This window comes from Micromys minutus, assembly GCF_963924665.1.
Source record: "Micromys minutus genome assembly, chromosome: 21".
NCBI classification, from domain to species: domain Eukaryota; kingdom Metazoa; phylum Chordata; class Mammalia; order Rodentia; family Muridae; genus Micromys; species Micromys minutus.
In genome coordinates this window covers 5486848-5502543 of record NC_137956.1, presented here as the reverse complement: position 1 = coordinate 5502543, position 15696 = coordinate 5486848, and the positions used below count along the sequence as shown (strand labels likewise).

At 46.2% G+C, this 15696-nt stretch overlaps 1 protein-coding gene across 3 annotated transcripts in view; it reads left to right on the top strand.

Annotated features, from left to right (window-relative positions):
* Positions 1-15696, top strand: part of CGNL1 (cingulin like 1) — a 141175-nt gene that overhangs the window by 66868 nt on the left and 58611 nt on the right. The gene's annotated exons all lie outside the window — the stretch shown is intronic.

Genomic DNA, 15696 nt, shown 5'->3' with positions numbered 1-15696 from the left:
GCCACAATAGTTCTCTCTTTCTTCTATATCTAGGAATGGAACTTAGGTCCTACCACTTGGCAGCAAGTGACTTTTCTCACTGAGCCATCTTGTCTGCTCTTCCCCCAGTTTATTAAATGTAAATTTAGTAACAGGCAATATCTTTCTGTTACATTACTAATAACATGCTAGTATAGATTTGTAAGAATATTTTATTAAGTATTTGGATATGAGGGGATTAAGTATACTCTTTAGTTTGGTAAGGACTATCTCTCAAATTTGTTCTCGTGTATTTAGCCTTGGGAAGGCTTCATCCTAGACAGTGACTAAAGGCTGACATTTCTAGAAGGAAGTAAACTTCATGACAGCATTTATTTCCGTGGAAAATCTTAGGAGCCCAAACCCTTCTCGTCAGTTTTTCTAACTTTTGCCACTGCCTCAAGCCAAAACCCCTAAAAGGCTGTTTTATCACTGCCAAGCACAAGGTACCTTATCTGGCCTGAGCCCGAGCCTTAGATTAGTGGAACTTTTGGTGAAAACTGGCAAATTACATCAAGAACCTTTTAGTGATATTCCAAATAGATCCCGGGTAATCTTTCTTTCTTTGTCGCTACAAACAGCCATCTGGCTCAGCACTAGTGCCTTGGTTCTGTGTGGCTTCCTGGCTCAGCAGATTGAGCCAGACCTCCCTTGCAGAACTATGGTGGGTCCAGATGTTATGTGGCCTCTTCCCTGTCCCTTCTGATGGAGAGGGGTCTGCATAGGTGGTTAGCAAGCCGTCTTTATGTGTCTTCTAAAAAGCTACCCAGGGCTTTGCCTCCTTGTTTTCCTACAGTGTTCTCCGACAGTTTCTTTATAGGTTTTCCATTTTTAAAACGGAAATGTCCTCTTGCTACTTTGATTGGGTGTGATGGTTGGATCCGGGGGTTAGTTGGGGGCTATGAGTCACTGCTGGTATGGGGTTACAAAGAACATTGTCCCACACTCTTTCTCATCTCTAACCTTTCTCTATCAGGAGTGCAGAAGAGAAGTAGTTTTGTAAGCTTTTTTGAAGCAGAGGGTCAGCTCAAATTCAGATCCCGAGAGACTCAGACTGGAGGGAGATCTCAGTTAATGAAGCGCTTGTTGTGTAAGAATGAAGCCTCATTTGCGCTCCAGAACCCTTGTAAAAAAGGTGGGCATAGTAGTATGTGCTTGTAATCCCAGTACTGGTCAGGTGGAAATAGACAGATCCCTGGGTTTCCAGACCAGGAAGACTACCTACATGGTAAGTTCAAGACCAGTGAGAGACCCTCTCTCAAAGACAAAGTAGCTAGCTCCTGAGGAAGGACACCTGAGCTTGACCTCTGGCTTCCACATGCCTGTGCAGGGATGCACACTCCCACACACTTGAGTGTGCACATATGTGTGCACACACAAACACTTCCTGAGCTGCCTCTTGGTCTTCACCGTATCCAGAGAGCTAACATTGTTAGAGATTTAATTCTTGGCTTTATCTCTCCTACTGTCTTAAGGAATACTTCTGTTTCCCACTTGACATCTCCAGGGGGTTAGAGGGGTGGGCACACTGAGGGAGCGGTCAGGCCCTGACTATCTTGATGTGGTCTTGGAGTGATGGAGAATTCCATTTATGTAGAAAGATTATTCCTTATGAAAACAAGTGTCACTGTGTTGGTAGTTCATTTTGACTAACTCAGCATCTAAGAACTTCAAAGAGTTTAAGGATGCTAAGAAGACATTTTTTACTTTTATATCTGGAAATATGAGCTTTTTGGTCATTAGACTTGTTCTGAATGCATAGCACATAGCAAGGACCTAAGTGAACAGATGAGGCAGAAGAGGGAGGGCTAAGCTGGCTGAGACTGTTCTTGGCATCCCTGATAATTTTATTTATATTTTTTTAAATGGGGAATTTGACCTTTATATTGACTTTGTTTTAGATTTATTTTCATGTTATGTTCATGAGTATTTTGCCTAAATGTATGTATGTGTGCCATGTGCATGTCTATGTGCCATTAGAGATTAGAAGAGGGCATTAGACCCTGAAACTGGAGTTATAGGGCTGCTCTGTAGGTGTCAGGAACCCAACTGTGTTCTCTGCAAGAACAAATAAATGCTCTTGAGCCCTGAGCCATTTCTCCAGCCTGTTTGTATTGTTTTTAAATATAAGATGAACGTATTGACTTACTGATCATTTGCCAAAGGCAGACAATTGCTTCTGTGATGGCTGTAGAGATAAAGCTTGTAGAATCTGTTCCACTAGGAAACTGGAGTTGAGACAAGTAACACTCAGGCCGTTACAGGGAAGAGTGAAGGTGAGGTGGAGACAAAGCCCTATACAAGTGCGAGAGAGACCCAGAGTGGGGATGGTGGCAGTTGGGACTATTTCACGACAGGGCCATGGAGGAATAGAGCATGTTTGTTCTGAATAGAGCATTAGCAATGTTTGTGGAAAGGGAGGTGCGTGTCTGCACTGGGACTGGGAGATGTGGTGGCAGTTACAGGTAAGGAGTGATTTAAGAGGTAGGGGCCATCCCAGTGCAAGGACTGGGTTTGGATCCCAGTTCAATGAAACCAACTGTCAAAAGCACAGCATGTCTGGAATCACCAGAACCATTTAAATGAGAACTTTAGATTCACAATATTAAGAAGTGGTTCAAATAGCTGGAGTGTGTGTGTGTGCGTGTGTGCATGCGTGCGTGCATGTGTGTGTGTGTGTGTGTGTGAGACAGTGCTGATATTACTTATACCTACTACTTGTATGTACTTGAGAGAAAAACTTAAAAGATGAAAGATCTATTGTGGTTTGTGGTTTCAGAGGGTTTGATTCACGGATTCTGGACCTCATGAGTTCAGGTGAAACATTATACCTGTGGGTGAGTGGAAGGTCTTCAGGTCATGGCAGACAAGGAGGAGACAGGGATGAGTCAGATATACGATGCCTCCAAGGACCTGCTCACAGTAACTGACTTTCTCTGGCTAGTCCTTCAGCCTGTAGTTTCTGAATTTTCCCAAATCAGCTGATGACCTAGTCTTTAACAAATAGGCTGCAGGGGACAGCTTCTACCGCAGCCACAGCAGAAGTGTTATCGTGACTCTGTGTCTTAGCTCTAATGCTGTGACTGACAGCAACCTGGGGAGGAAATGGTTTCTTTGGCTTCTATTCCCCGATCACAGTCCACTATTGGGGGAAGGCAGGACAGAAACTCACATAGAAGCCAGTCTGTGAGCAGGTTTTTTTCCCAAGTGGCAGGTCAGCCAAGGGTCACATGGGAAATCCAGTGTTAATCTTGGGATCTGTGGACTTGCCTCTGTTCAGACATGACTGTAATTTAGAATAAAAATTTCATTGCTTTCTTCTCTAAGAGAACCAGGTTTGCCAGGGGGAGCCATGAAAACTAATTTCCTTAGCATTTTAACTTCAAAACAAAAAAAAAAAAATCAGTTTATATTGAATGAGAGTTCTTGAGCAATGGATAACTGCAGAGTTTCTAAACAGATGCCTGGAAGAGAAAAATGTCTCGTTACAGACGCAGGGGTACCTAGAGCAACGGTTCTCATCCTGTGGGTTGTGACTCCTTGGGATCAAAGGATCCCTTCACAGGTGTTGCCTAAGGCCACCAGAGAGCATAGATATTTACATTACAGTAGAAAAATTACAGCTATGAAATAGCAGTGAAATCCTGTTATGGTTGGGAGTCACCACAGCATGAGGAACTGTCTTAAAGGGTTGCAGCATTAGGAAGGCTTGAGAACCTAGAGAGACATAAGAATGGTCCTTAGCAAAAGTAGGAGCTAAGATTCATGTCCAAAAGCATCTTTCATAATCGTGTGTGGTAGTACATGTCTCTAACCCCAGCACTTGAAAGGCAGAGGCATTTTGAGTTCTAGGCCAGCCTGGTCTATATAGTGAGTTGTAACACAACCAGGGATACATAGTGAGAGCTTGTCTCAACAAATTAAAAAATACCTTTTAATTCTAATGTATTATCTAGTGTTCTCTCTCTCTCTCTCTCTGATTCATTTAATAATTATATTGGTTTCCTGCCTCCTGTATTGGTTAAAATATTTAGATAGGTCACCCATGTGGATTTCTGATCCTGGATATTTACTGCATCTGGAACTTCATACATCACAAGGACACTCCAGACCTGCTGGCCGATGTGTCTCAAGTAAACAGTGTCCCTGTGAGTCACTCTGTGCTGACTGAGCTGCCCAGATCATGTGCTGTGGATTGTAGAAGGCAGTGTTAGGAAGTTCCAGATATGGGTATATGTGCGTGTGCATGTGCGTATGTGGGTGGGCACTGCTGAGACTGTCAGTGCAGGGTAGTGTGGAAATCAGAGGTCACATCCAAGTGCTTTCCTTCATCGCCTTAACACATTACTATTACTATTATTATTATTATTATTATTATTATTATTATTATTATTATTAGAGACAGTCTCTTACTAAACCCGGAAGCCACTATTTTCTCTGGGCTCTGTTGGCCAGTGATTTCCCAGGAGGCTCCTGTTCTTCCCTCCGAGTGCCGGGGTTATGTAGGCATGGCCGTGCCCAGATTCTGTGTGGTGCTGGGGTCAAACCCAGGTCCCCATGTTGTGCATCAAGCACTTCCTCCACTGGGTTGCCTCCTGGCCCCATGTCCTTTTCTGAGGCAATGACTCATCTGTCATCAAGCGTCTGACTGTGTTTCATGTGCCAGCCCGGTGCTGGTTCCCAAGACTAAGGCAGCCGAGCCATGGGCCTGAGAATCTTTTGTGGTCTTGGGAAGGAGGATGCAGATAAAAATGACCTCAGTGTTATAGGTGGCTGCTAGGGTCTTAGCTGGGTAGGAGAGCAAGGTGGGGGACTGCTCTTGATAGCAGAGTCCCAGAAGCAGAGGTTTCATTCTGACTTCACACCCTAAGTGCTGTCACTGGAGCAAAGCTTAGAAGGTAGAAATAAACACAGATTGTCTTCTCTTTAAGAGTTGTTAGACATTAGCATGCTGGGAGTCTGTGTTGTGCGGTGGGCTCCTTCAGCAAAGCAGGGTCATAGCAAAAGTTGCAACAAAGTTTAAACCATCTAATCATGGAGAAAGAAGATTGGCTGGGGAAACTGCTTAAAATATATTTTATTAAGTAAAATAATAATAATAAATTAAGAACCTGGGGATGTAGCTCATTGGTAGAGTGTTTGCATGCAGGAAACTCAGGGGTTAATCTCCAGCACTGCAGAAGTCCAGCGTATGGATACAGGCCTATAATCCCAGTACTTAGGAGGCAGAGGCCAAGGATTGTGAATCCAAGGTCGTTCTTGGCTTTGTAGTGAGTTAAGGCCAGATTGGGCTAAATGAGAACTTGTCTCAAAAGACAAGAAGAACAAAAACTTGAAACTCAATTTGTTTCCAGTTCCAGTTAAGACTGAGAGAGGTGGGCCCTCACAGAAGGAACTATGCTGGCTTCTAGGTCTGCTGTGGAGACTATGATTTTACTGCTGCTGCCGTTGTGTGGGAGGGTGCTGGCTTCGGTGTTACAGCTCAGGAAGAATAGCTGACCTCTCAACTCCCTGGGCCTCCAGTCTCTTGAGGATTAGGAGCATCTTCTAACTGAACCCAGACCTGAGAGTCCTCTACTCTATATATGCTGGGGCCTCACATCAACTGGTGTATGCTGCCTGGTTGGTGGTCCAGTGTCTGAGAGATCTCAGGGGTTCAGGCTAAATTGAGACTGCTGATCCTCCTACAGGGTCACCCTCCTCCTCAGCCTCTGGGGTGAGGGGTGGGAAGATCCTCGTGGAGACAGGGTGGGGAGGAGGTATGGGATGTGGGACAGTTGGAGGGTGGACTGAAAAGGGAATACAATCTGGAGTGTAAAAAATATAAAAGAATAGCTGAAGGGTTCAGCAGGAGGGGTTGTCCTGATGGAGGTGGACATTTGGTAGCATCTACTGACTGTACTGAGAATCTTGAATACATTCTACAGCAGTCTCAGTGGGGTCCTGGGAACAGGACTTTCAGGACACACAGCCTTCAGCTGACCCAGAAAACCATGAACAATTTATATGCAGTGTTAAGAGAAAGTGTGGAGACCTAATTAGGTGGAGAAAGAGGTACAGATCCCGAGCTAGCCTCCTAAGAACACCAGAACAGCCTCTCTCAGATACGCATGCTCTGTTCCTCACTTCCCCTTACACTTGCTGGTGGGGAGGTGTGTGCTCTCCTACTTCCATGATGGAGAGGGTGGAGATCAGGACTGAACAACACAGCTGGTTTGATGTTAAAAGTTCGTGTCAGTTCTAACCATGTGGAATGGATCTGTTCAATTAATAATCTACTTAAAAACATTCATATGTTCCGGGCACTGTGCAGAGTTATAGGGGTAAAGTGAATGAAAGAGATGAGCTAGTCATGTGTGTATATATATATATATATATATATATATATATGTATGTATGTATTATGTGTGTGTGTGTGTGTGTGTGTATTATGTGTGTTTATATATGAAAACATGTAATTCCATTGTGGCAAGTGCTCTCAGTTGATTGATGGCAGGAAGGAAAAGTAATGGAGATCTGAAGGGCAGAGAGGAGTTGATAAGTTATTTCTCATCAATGAGATGAGCCAATTCAAGCCAAATTAAAGCGTATGAAGGCAGGATTATTGGGAAACAGCTCTGTTCCTATAAGGTCAGTGAAGTCACCAGGGAGAGGGAGACAGAGGGGAGGGGAAAGACAGAAAAAAAGAGCACACACTGGGGGGAGGGAGGGAGATTGGGTGAGAGAGAGAGAGAGGGAGAGCGAGAGAGAGAGCACAAAATGTCTGCATTATATAGGAAAGAACATCTTGGGGAGGGGAAACCCGGCCCTTGTGCTGGAAAGTTCATGACTGAGGGTGAGGTATCCCAGCCAAGCCAGTGGAAAGTTTGGGGTGAGATGAAGTGGGGGTGGCAGAGGGAGTGCAGGCTATTCAAGTCCTGGGGTGCATCTTACTGATTCCTTTCTTATATTTAGTGGGAAACATTAAATATCATTGACTATGGAAGATGGGAGGGGGAGACAGACAGACAGACAGACAAAGTAAACTGAGCAGAGGATGGAGGGAACGGAGAAGAGAATGAGGGAGGGGAAAAGAGAGGGGGCAGAAGAAGGAAGAAGCGAGTGAATGGAGGTGAGGAGGAGAGGGGAGGAGGAGAGAAACGGACTAACGGAGAGAGAGGCTGGGGCCCTGAGATGGACTTGGGTCCATTCCTTTGAGCAGCAGAGCTTGCTCCATCTTTCCACATGACAGTGTTGAGGGATGCTCGCCCACACTGCCACTTCACACAGAGGCCGCTCCAGCTCTGATTTTAATAAGATGATCACCGTTTCCTCTCCACTGACTCTGGAAGAGGAGGGGAAGGGAACAGATCAGGGATGGTTTCATTTTGCTTGGGACTTTTCTAATAGTCATGCTGACGTTGTAAAAGGTCCGAGGGAGTGGGTGAGTTGGTAGGGTTCAAGTCTGAAAGGACAGCTTCGGTATGTAGGTGATGAAAATCTGTGGGGGTTGTTTACTTACTGTCTGTTAGTCTGTTATAATAGAACTTTGTGGAAGTCCTGGTCCTCCCACATCCATCACCAGAGTAACATGAATTACATGCCATTGCTTCCACCCCTCCATTTTAGGGGCTGCTGGGGACTGAACCCAGGTGTCTGGTACAGCTGGCTGATCTTACCTACTGAGCTGCATCCCCAGTGGATTTACATTTAAACATCTTCCAACATTTCAAAGGCTTCCCAAGTGAGATAGACATTCCAAGTTCTTTGGATTGTCACAAATACTGCCTGGAGTCCAGAAATGTGAATGAGAAAAAGCCATGACTACTTATGGATGGTGTCAAACCAAGAGTGTTTCCTGGTGTTGATATGGTCAAACCACAGGAACTAGGGAGCACTGGAGAGCAGCTATTCAAATCACCAAGGACAGTCACTGACATCCAATCCTTAATATTTGGGAGGGAAAAGCTTTATCCAAAAGCGTGCTTAATTTGCCTTACTCTGTGTGTGTGTGTCTTTGACCCTCTAAACCCTGTCTGGTGGTTGCTTTTCTGAAGTCTTGCCAAGATCATTAATTAGATTTCTATTTGGCGGAAGAATTTGGTATTATCATTTGATCATTTTAGGTGAAAATGGAACTTGTCATGTGCTCTAAAACCCTTATGTGGGAATCTCAGGGACACAGGAATGTCTACAGCAGCAGAGAAAATCAGGTTACTGATGGCATTATGGGAGCCCAGTTCTAGGTTGGCCTCTGATGGCTGCACTTCAGTTACCTTGCTCCTTTGGAGTCTCTTTCCACATTGACTGCTGTTGGAAGACATAATGGCTTCTTACCTTGGTTTCTCTCTGCTCTCTTGCTCAGGGGAGAGCTAGCTGCTTTGTTTCAGGGCTATTCAAATACCCTGTGAAGAGACCCAAGCTGTGAGACACTGAGTCCACCATCAGCTGTCATATGACTATGCCATCTTGGATGCGGAGACTCAAGCTCTAGTCAATAAGCCCACCTCCCCCCTGCTTCAGCCTGGAATGACAGGCCTGTGCAACCAGGCTCAACCTGGCCAACATCCTGCTCTCCTGCCCTCTCTGCTTTATTCTCCTGAGTCAGGCTGGTGGCCAGCAAATTCCAGAAATCCTCCTGACTCTGCCCTCTGCATTGCTAAGGTCATAGGCACACAGACAGCCTTGATGTACTTCTTTTGTTGGATCTGGGGATTTGAGCTCAGTTCCTCTTGCTTGCTTCACAAGTGTTCTCATTCTCTAAGTCCTCCCGGTCCTGCAGGTAATGTGCTCATACATCTTGGGCCTGGCTGGGGGGACTGATGTAGGTGCATGGTGAGTGGTGGATGGATTCCGATGGTAATCATCACACAGGAAGTAGGTGCCCCCCTTCGAAGTGATTAGACGCAGTTTAGTGAGTTTTGAAGTACAGAGTCATGTGTTCAGTATTCTGGAACTGTGTAAGAACAAGTTAGCGTCACACATGGAGGACAAATCTTTCTACCCTGGTCACCTCTGGACAAGGGAACTGGTTTGAGCCAGCGTCATCCGTTAATTCCACAAAAGGCAAAGCGAAGAGCAAGCTGTTTGCTCCGTTATTGGCGACCTGACAGAGAATCAGTCCCACATCGCCAGCCTCAGCAGCCTAAGGAGTTCCATAATCTATTAGGGTCTCCAGTCAGGCTTTGGTACTGACAGAAAATTCAGCCGATGAAGCAAAGATGGGGATTTTATTGAAAATTCTTTTAATACAGACTTGAAGCTAAGAGAAAGAGGTACTCAGAAAACAAGGCTTATGCTAATGTGGCCTCCCCAAGGGAGAGTCACAGCTGTCTTAGCACTGGCCATGTATACACACACACACACACACACACACACACACACACACACACACACACACACACACACACACACCGTTGGTGGTTCTAGAGAAACCTTTCTCTTTTTCCTTTTCTTTCCTTTAAAAACAATCTTTTCCTACCATTTTGAGAACTTCATACATGGAAACATTTTGTTCGTCTCACCCCACGTTGACCTCCCCTTCATGGCCCTTGCTTCATGGCCTCCTTTTTATTTTCTTTTAAATGATCCACCAAATCCAGTTTGTGCTGTCCATAAACCCACTGGCATGGGCCCCTCCACTGGAGCATGGTTGACCTACCAGGGGCCACACCCTCAAAGAAAACTGACTCTCCCTTCCTCTGCCTTCATCAACCGTCAACAGCTCTTCAGCAAGCGGAGGCTCATGAACTCCTTCCCACACCCTGCTGGAACATTGACTGACTTTGTGTGCAGCAGCCGTAGCTGCCGGGGGTTCAGGAGGCCTGTCATGTCCAGAAGACACTTCTTTGTTTTGGGCCTCTCTAACGTCTGGCTCTTGCAATCTTCCCACCCCTCTTCCCAATGGTCCCCGAGCCTCCGGAGGGTGTAGATACCATTGTCTGTGGCAGAGCATTCCACAGACATTCTTCTCTGCACTTGGACCAGGGGCCAAGTTTCTCCATTAGCCACTGTCCACTGTGTAGAGGAAGTCCTCGGATGAGGTTGGAGCACCGTGCTCGCCTGTGCCTAGATAGGTGTTTAGCGGGTGGGCTTTGTACAATAACAAAATAATAGTAATAGGCTCATCTCTGTGGTCCGTGCTCTTCCGATTTTGACAACTGAGAAAAGGGAGCTCTGAAGATGAGTTGGATGGGATTATCATCCGATGAGGTGAAACCAGGGCCACTGGAACTGTGCAAAGGCTTTAGTGCACACCCTTTCCTCAGAAATGGGGTTTCTGATCCGAGGCTTTAGAGCCTGCAGGTTTACAGCCAGGAAGGGAGAAAGGTCTTCCATGATTATACACTTTGTTGAAATTCTTGTTCCAACCAGAGTCCCTTTTCCTTTTCAAGTTCCCAAGAATGTCTCTGTCTCTCTGTCTTGCCTCAGTTTCTCAGGGAGACTGGAGAAACTTCCAGAGCAGGAAGTGGAGCTGAGACGTTCGGTCGGCCAGTGAGTGGGTGTGTTCAGGAAATTCCAGCACTGTGGATGGCCTTTCCCTTGGGAATACAGATGCTGTGGAGAACAGGACCAGGCACACATACCTTTTGCCTTTGAACACTTCCCTTCCTTTTGTTTTATTTGGTAAATTTCTGTTCATGTTTCTCAAGTGTGTGGTCTAGAGGGAAGAAGTCCTGGCTGTGACTGGATTTAAAGAAACTTGAATTCATTTATACAGAGTGGGAGAAAAAGCCTGGATGTTCATCAAAGATTCTCCCTCCCCCCTTTCTCTCCCCCCCCTAGCGCTCCCCTCCCCCCAAAAAACCCCAAGTATTAGAAGTCAAACAAATAAATGCAGGACTCGGCAAAGGTGGCATTGAAGAGGGTCTGAGCACATCTGGGCAGATAGGATACAGGAGGACATTAAACCCTGGTCTTTTCCATCCCAAACTGTCCAAGGACCAGAGGCATCTGCTTGAGCAGGCTCTGCTGGTGAGATGACAGCTCAGGAAGGCCAGGAGGTGGCAAGTGGAGATGGGAAACATTGAGTCCGTTCTTTGTAGCAAGAAGCAAGGCTCTGGAAGACTGGCAGTGGGCTGGTCTAGTAAATCTCACACAGGGAAATCTTCTGAGGCAGGTAGCTTTGTACATATGACCCCGATCTCGTGTCTAGCACGTCTCTGATTTAAAGGAATCGTCTGAGCCTCCACCTGCTCTCCAGTCTGCGAGAACGTCTACCTGGTCTAGACATCTTTCTTTCAGTTCTCTAGGATATGATCTTGGGTGAGAGAGTCCAGGGCCCTTTGATACTTGGTTCCCGATACCCCATGTTCTATGCTCACTTATTCCCATGATGTGATCTGTGTCCTTAAAGGCCCCACTCAGTGCTGCTTCCTGTACCTGTCTCAGTGAAGCTGGAAGCCATCACCACTGCTGTGGATGCTGCATTTCCTAGATCAGACAGAACCGGAGCAGGCAGGTGGGGAGCTCCGTGCCTCAGTGTGGCTCAGTCTGGTTCAATGGCGAGTCGGGGTTAATAATTTACTCTGCCCACGGGGGCCTCTGGTAATGACTTTGACAAATGCTGGTAAACTCTGCGAGTCTGGTCTGGTGTTTAGCTAACATCACACTGGCCCAGAAAGAACTTCTTGTTAATGCTATCTGAATGTGTGTGTGTGTGTGTGTGTGTGTGTGTGTGTGTGTGTGTGTGTGTGTGTGTGTGTGTGTCCAGTTCTGATTCTGTTTCATCTAGCAGTCGGGATGGTTTTCTCATTGTGTTTAATTTCTGGAGATGTAAGCTTAGAGCCTGCAAGGAGCCGCTCCCAAGGCAGAAGGACAGAGGCACAGTGATAAAAACACCCTATATGAAGGCCAGGATAATAGCATTTGGGGTGCGGTTGGGAGAGGGAGGGGTGGGGATGGGATTGGGGGAAGGGGATAACATCTGAAATGTAAATGCAGAGAATATCCAATAAAAATATAACATTTGGGTCTGGTACATGCAGGGGACAATGTTCCTTTGTCCCTATGATCCTTCTATTTTTAAAAGTACCTTTCTTTCCCTTTATTTCATCTTTTCTCCCACACCCCCTGTCTCTCTCTGTCTCTCTCTGCTTCTCTGTCTCTCCTCCCCTCCCTCTTCCCATCTATCTGTCCATCTGTTCATCCATCCATCCATCCATCCATCCATCCATCCATCATCCATCTGTCCATCCATCTATCCATCCATTCCATCCATTCCAAGCTTGCCTCAAATTCACCATATAGCTGAGTATAATCTTCCTGCTTTTACTTCCTGTGTGCTGTGATTACAAACATATACGACCATACCTAGGTATGCTGGGCTAAGGACTGAATTCAGGACACACGTGTGTATGGGCAGATTGGTATATGGATATAGATGGGGGTATTGTGCACATGCATGTGGAGGCCCGAGCCTTATACCTTATACCTCAGTCACTCCTCCTTATTTGTTTGAAATAAGCTTCTTTGTTGGAAGCTCCTGGGATCCCAGTCTCTGCTTTCTGAAGCTAGAATTACTGACCGTCTGCCTGATTGGCCAGGCGCTTATGTGGGTTCTAGGGGTGTTGGGCAAGCACTCTATCAACCGAGCCACATCTCCTCTGCATTGAATCCTTTATCTCTTTGAGCAGTTCTGAATGCTTACCTGGAGTTTAAGCTGATAATCCTTTCTGGTGTAATGTCCACGCAGCTACTGCTCCTAGAAGGTACGTTAGTTGGAAGTGGCCCTGTCATTTTAGACTTCGACTCCAGTGCTGTCGTTGCCTGGAGTGTGAGGTGGAGGCCTGGGCAGCTAGAGGAAGCATGGTGACCTTCCCTCATTAGGACGTCACCTGAGTCAGCCTGTCGTGGTTACATTTATTTATCTCAGAAACAGGAGATGTTAGTGTTCTACGGGAGCTGAGAAACACAATAGTTGCTTCCCTTTTCCCCGGGCTCCAAGAAAGGGTTTCCCCATTCTGTTGCTTTTTCTATATAGCATGACATGCTCCATAAACATGTGCTTTGGGAGGAGCCATTAGCCCAGGAGGAGAGGCTGCAGTGGAAGGCAGTGTGAGAGAGCCAGCTAGAAAAGGGGAGATGTGGAAGATGGAGCTGGAAGGGAGGTGGCTACAGTCAGGCAGCCCCCAGTGGCAGGAACAGCAGCAGAAATGGGTAGAGGAGGGGCCTGGGAACTTGCTCAGTGCTGAAAGCCTTTGCTGAGTAGGATGAGGACCAGGGTTCAGATCCTCAGACCTCCATCTATGTGCTGTGTGGAAGTGGAGGTCGGCTCGGAACCCCAGTCTTGAAAAGAGGCTACAGGGCGTCCCCAGGCAGCAGACTGCCTAGTGAGACCAATCCGTGTCCCATCCGTGTGCTCTGTGTCAGAGTGGGACCCGGCTTCCGGGGTGCTCTGTGTCAGAGTGGGACCCGGCTTCCGGGGTGCTCTGTGTCAGAGTGAGACCTGGCTTCCGGGGTGCTCTGTGTCAGAGTGAGACCTGGCTTCCGGGGTGAGGTGCAGAAAGCTGGAAGCATTCGGAGAGAAAATACAGGAGTTTGGGGTTAGAGCCAAATATCTAGAAAGCCAAAAGGCACAAGAGGACAGCACAGATGGCGGGTGAGGGATGAAGGCATGGCCTGCTGGGTGGGACTTGTGTTTCAGAAATGCTGGAGGGTGTTGACAGGCAGCTTTGCTCGGTTAAGATGTTGGCAGTGCACTGTTACTGGATAATGGCTTTTAAAGGAAAGCACCAAGGTGAGACCCACAAGAGGACCAGCGAACCACCCGAGATGGGTAATCTTTATGGCTCTTGTTTCAAGGGTCTTCCCATCTATGGCATCAAACACACCATTTATTGGTCCAATGCCTTGTAGCTGTGACTTCTAGATTTTGGTTGGGAGTCTGAGGAGAAACCATCAGACAGCAAAGAAATTAAGTGGGCCAGGTTCCACCCTTGGCTATGCAAATATTTTTCCCAGCCAATAGTTTGCTTTTTAATCTTTTTTCCCCCCTGTCTTTTGAAGAGATACATCTTATAGAGTCTAACTTATTAATTTGTCTTTCTAGATTTGCGATTTTGGTGTCACTTAAGAACTCTTTGCCTGCTTATATCCCAAAGGTTTTTTTTTTCTTAAATTTACATCTCACTTCAGGGGGTGGAGAGATGGCTCGATTAAAAGCACTTGTTCTTGCAGAGGACCTGCATCAGCTTACCACTGCCTGCAACTCCAGCTCCAGGGGATCTGATACCCTCTGCCTCTGCAGCTACCTGCATTCTCATGACATACATATGCTCTGGCACATGCGCGCACACACACACACACGCGCACACACACACACACACACACAAACACACACACACACACACCACATGAATTAAAGTTTGTGGCTCATTTTGGCTTAAATTTTTGTGTAAGGTTCATGGATTTTGCTTGTAGACTTCTAATTCCTCTGGCACTATTTGCTGAATTGCTATTTATGCTTCCGACAAGGAATGCTTTAGACCACTTGTCCCGGTGAGTTGGACAGCACATTGGTGTGACTCACTCGATTGGGAATGCCAAAGTCCTGATTACCGATGCCTTCAGTCTAATAGGTGGAGTCCTTCCATTTGACTTTCCCTCACAATCCTGCTCACTCTGTCTTTTCTCATAACTGCCAGAAAAACGTAGTGTGTAGCCGTAAGCATGTTGCTAGGATCTGAATGGAAATGGTAGCACATCTCCATGCCAGTACAGAAGGAATTAGCATGTCCATCAGGTTGACTTTTCCAGGCAATCAGCATGGGATGCTTCTCCGTGTGTTCAGTCCCCGCCCGCCACCCCACTTCAATATTTATCACTTCTCATCATTTGATGTGATATTTTTACTTATGAAGAAATTTATTTATTATTATTTTTAAAATATTTGTGCATATATATATGTGTAACCCTGTGAGAATAGGGCATTGAATCCCCTGGAACTGGAGTTATGCATAGCTGTTAACTGACATATAGGTGCTGAGAATTGAACCACCATCTGCTCTGCAAGAGCAGCAAGTGCTTTTAACTGCTCACCCATCTCTCCAGCTCTTATTTTTTATTTATGTGTATGTATGTACATTGTGTGTGTGCAGATAACCCCAGAGGCCACAGGTCATCAGATCTCCTGGAACCAGAATTACACGCAGTTGGAAGCTGCCTGATGTGGGTGCTGGGAACGAACTCAGGTCCTCGGGAAGAGCACCAAGCTCTCCTAAGCGCTCTCTAGCCCCTCCCACTGATGTTTTTTAAAGACTTTATACATATTAGTGCGTTCTCTCTCTCTCTCTCTCTCTCTCTCTCTCTGTGTGTGTGTGTGTGTGTGTACCTGTGTGCCAGAAGAGGGCATTAGATGCCATTATAGATGGATGTGACACCATGTGGTTGCTGGGAGTTGAACTCAGGTCCTCTGCAAGAGCAGACAGTGCTCTTAGCCGCTGGGCCATATCCCCAGCCCCACTGACATTTTAAGGCATTACTTTTGGATTTTGTTGGTCTCCCTGACAATGTTTCGGTCTCACCTATTTCTACACAGATCTTCATTGTTTCCTTTTATGGTTGCTTTGGGTTTGTATTTCTCTTCCCCTTTTTGGCTGATTAGAATGTCAAAATCAGACATTTCTTCTTTCCTAATAACATGAGTACCATACATTTTTATTTTTCACTCAGGTGGGTACATGTAAACACTTTTCAATG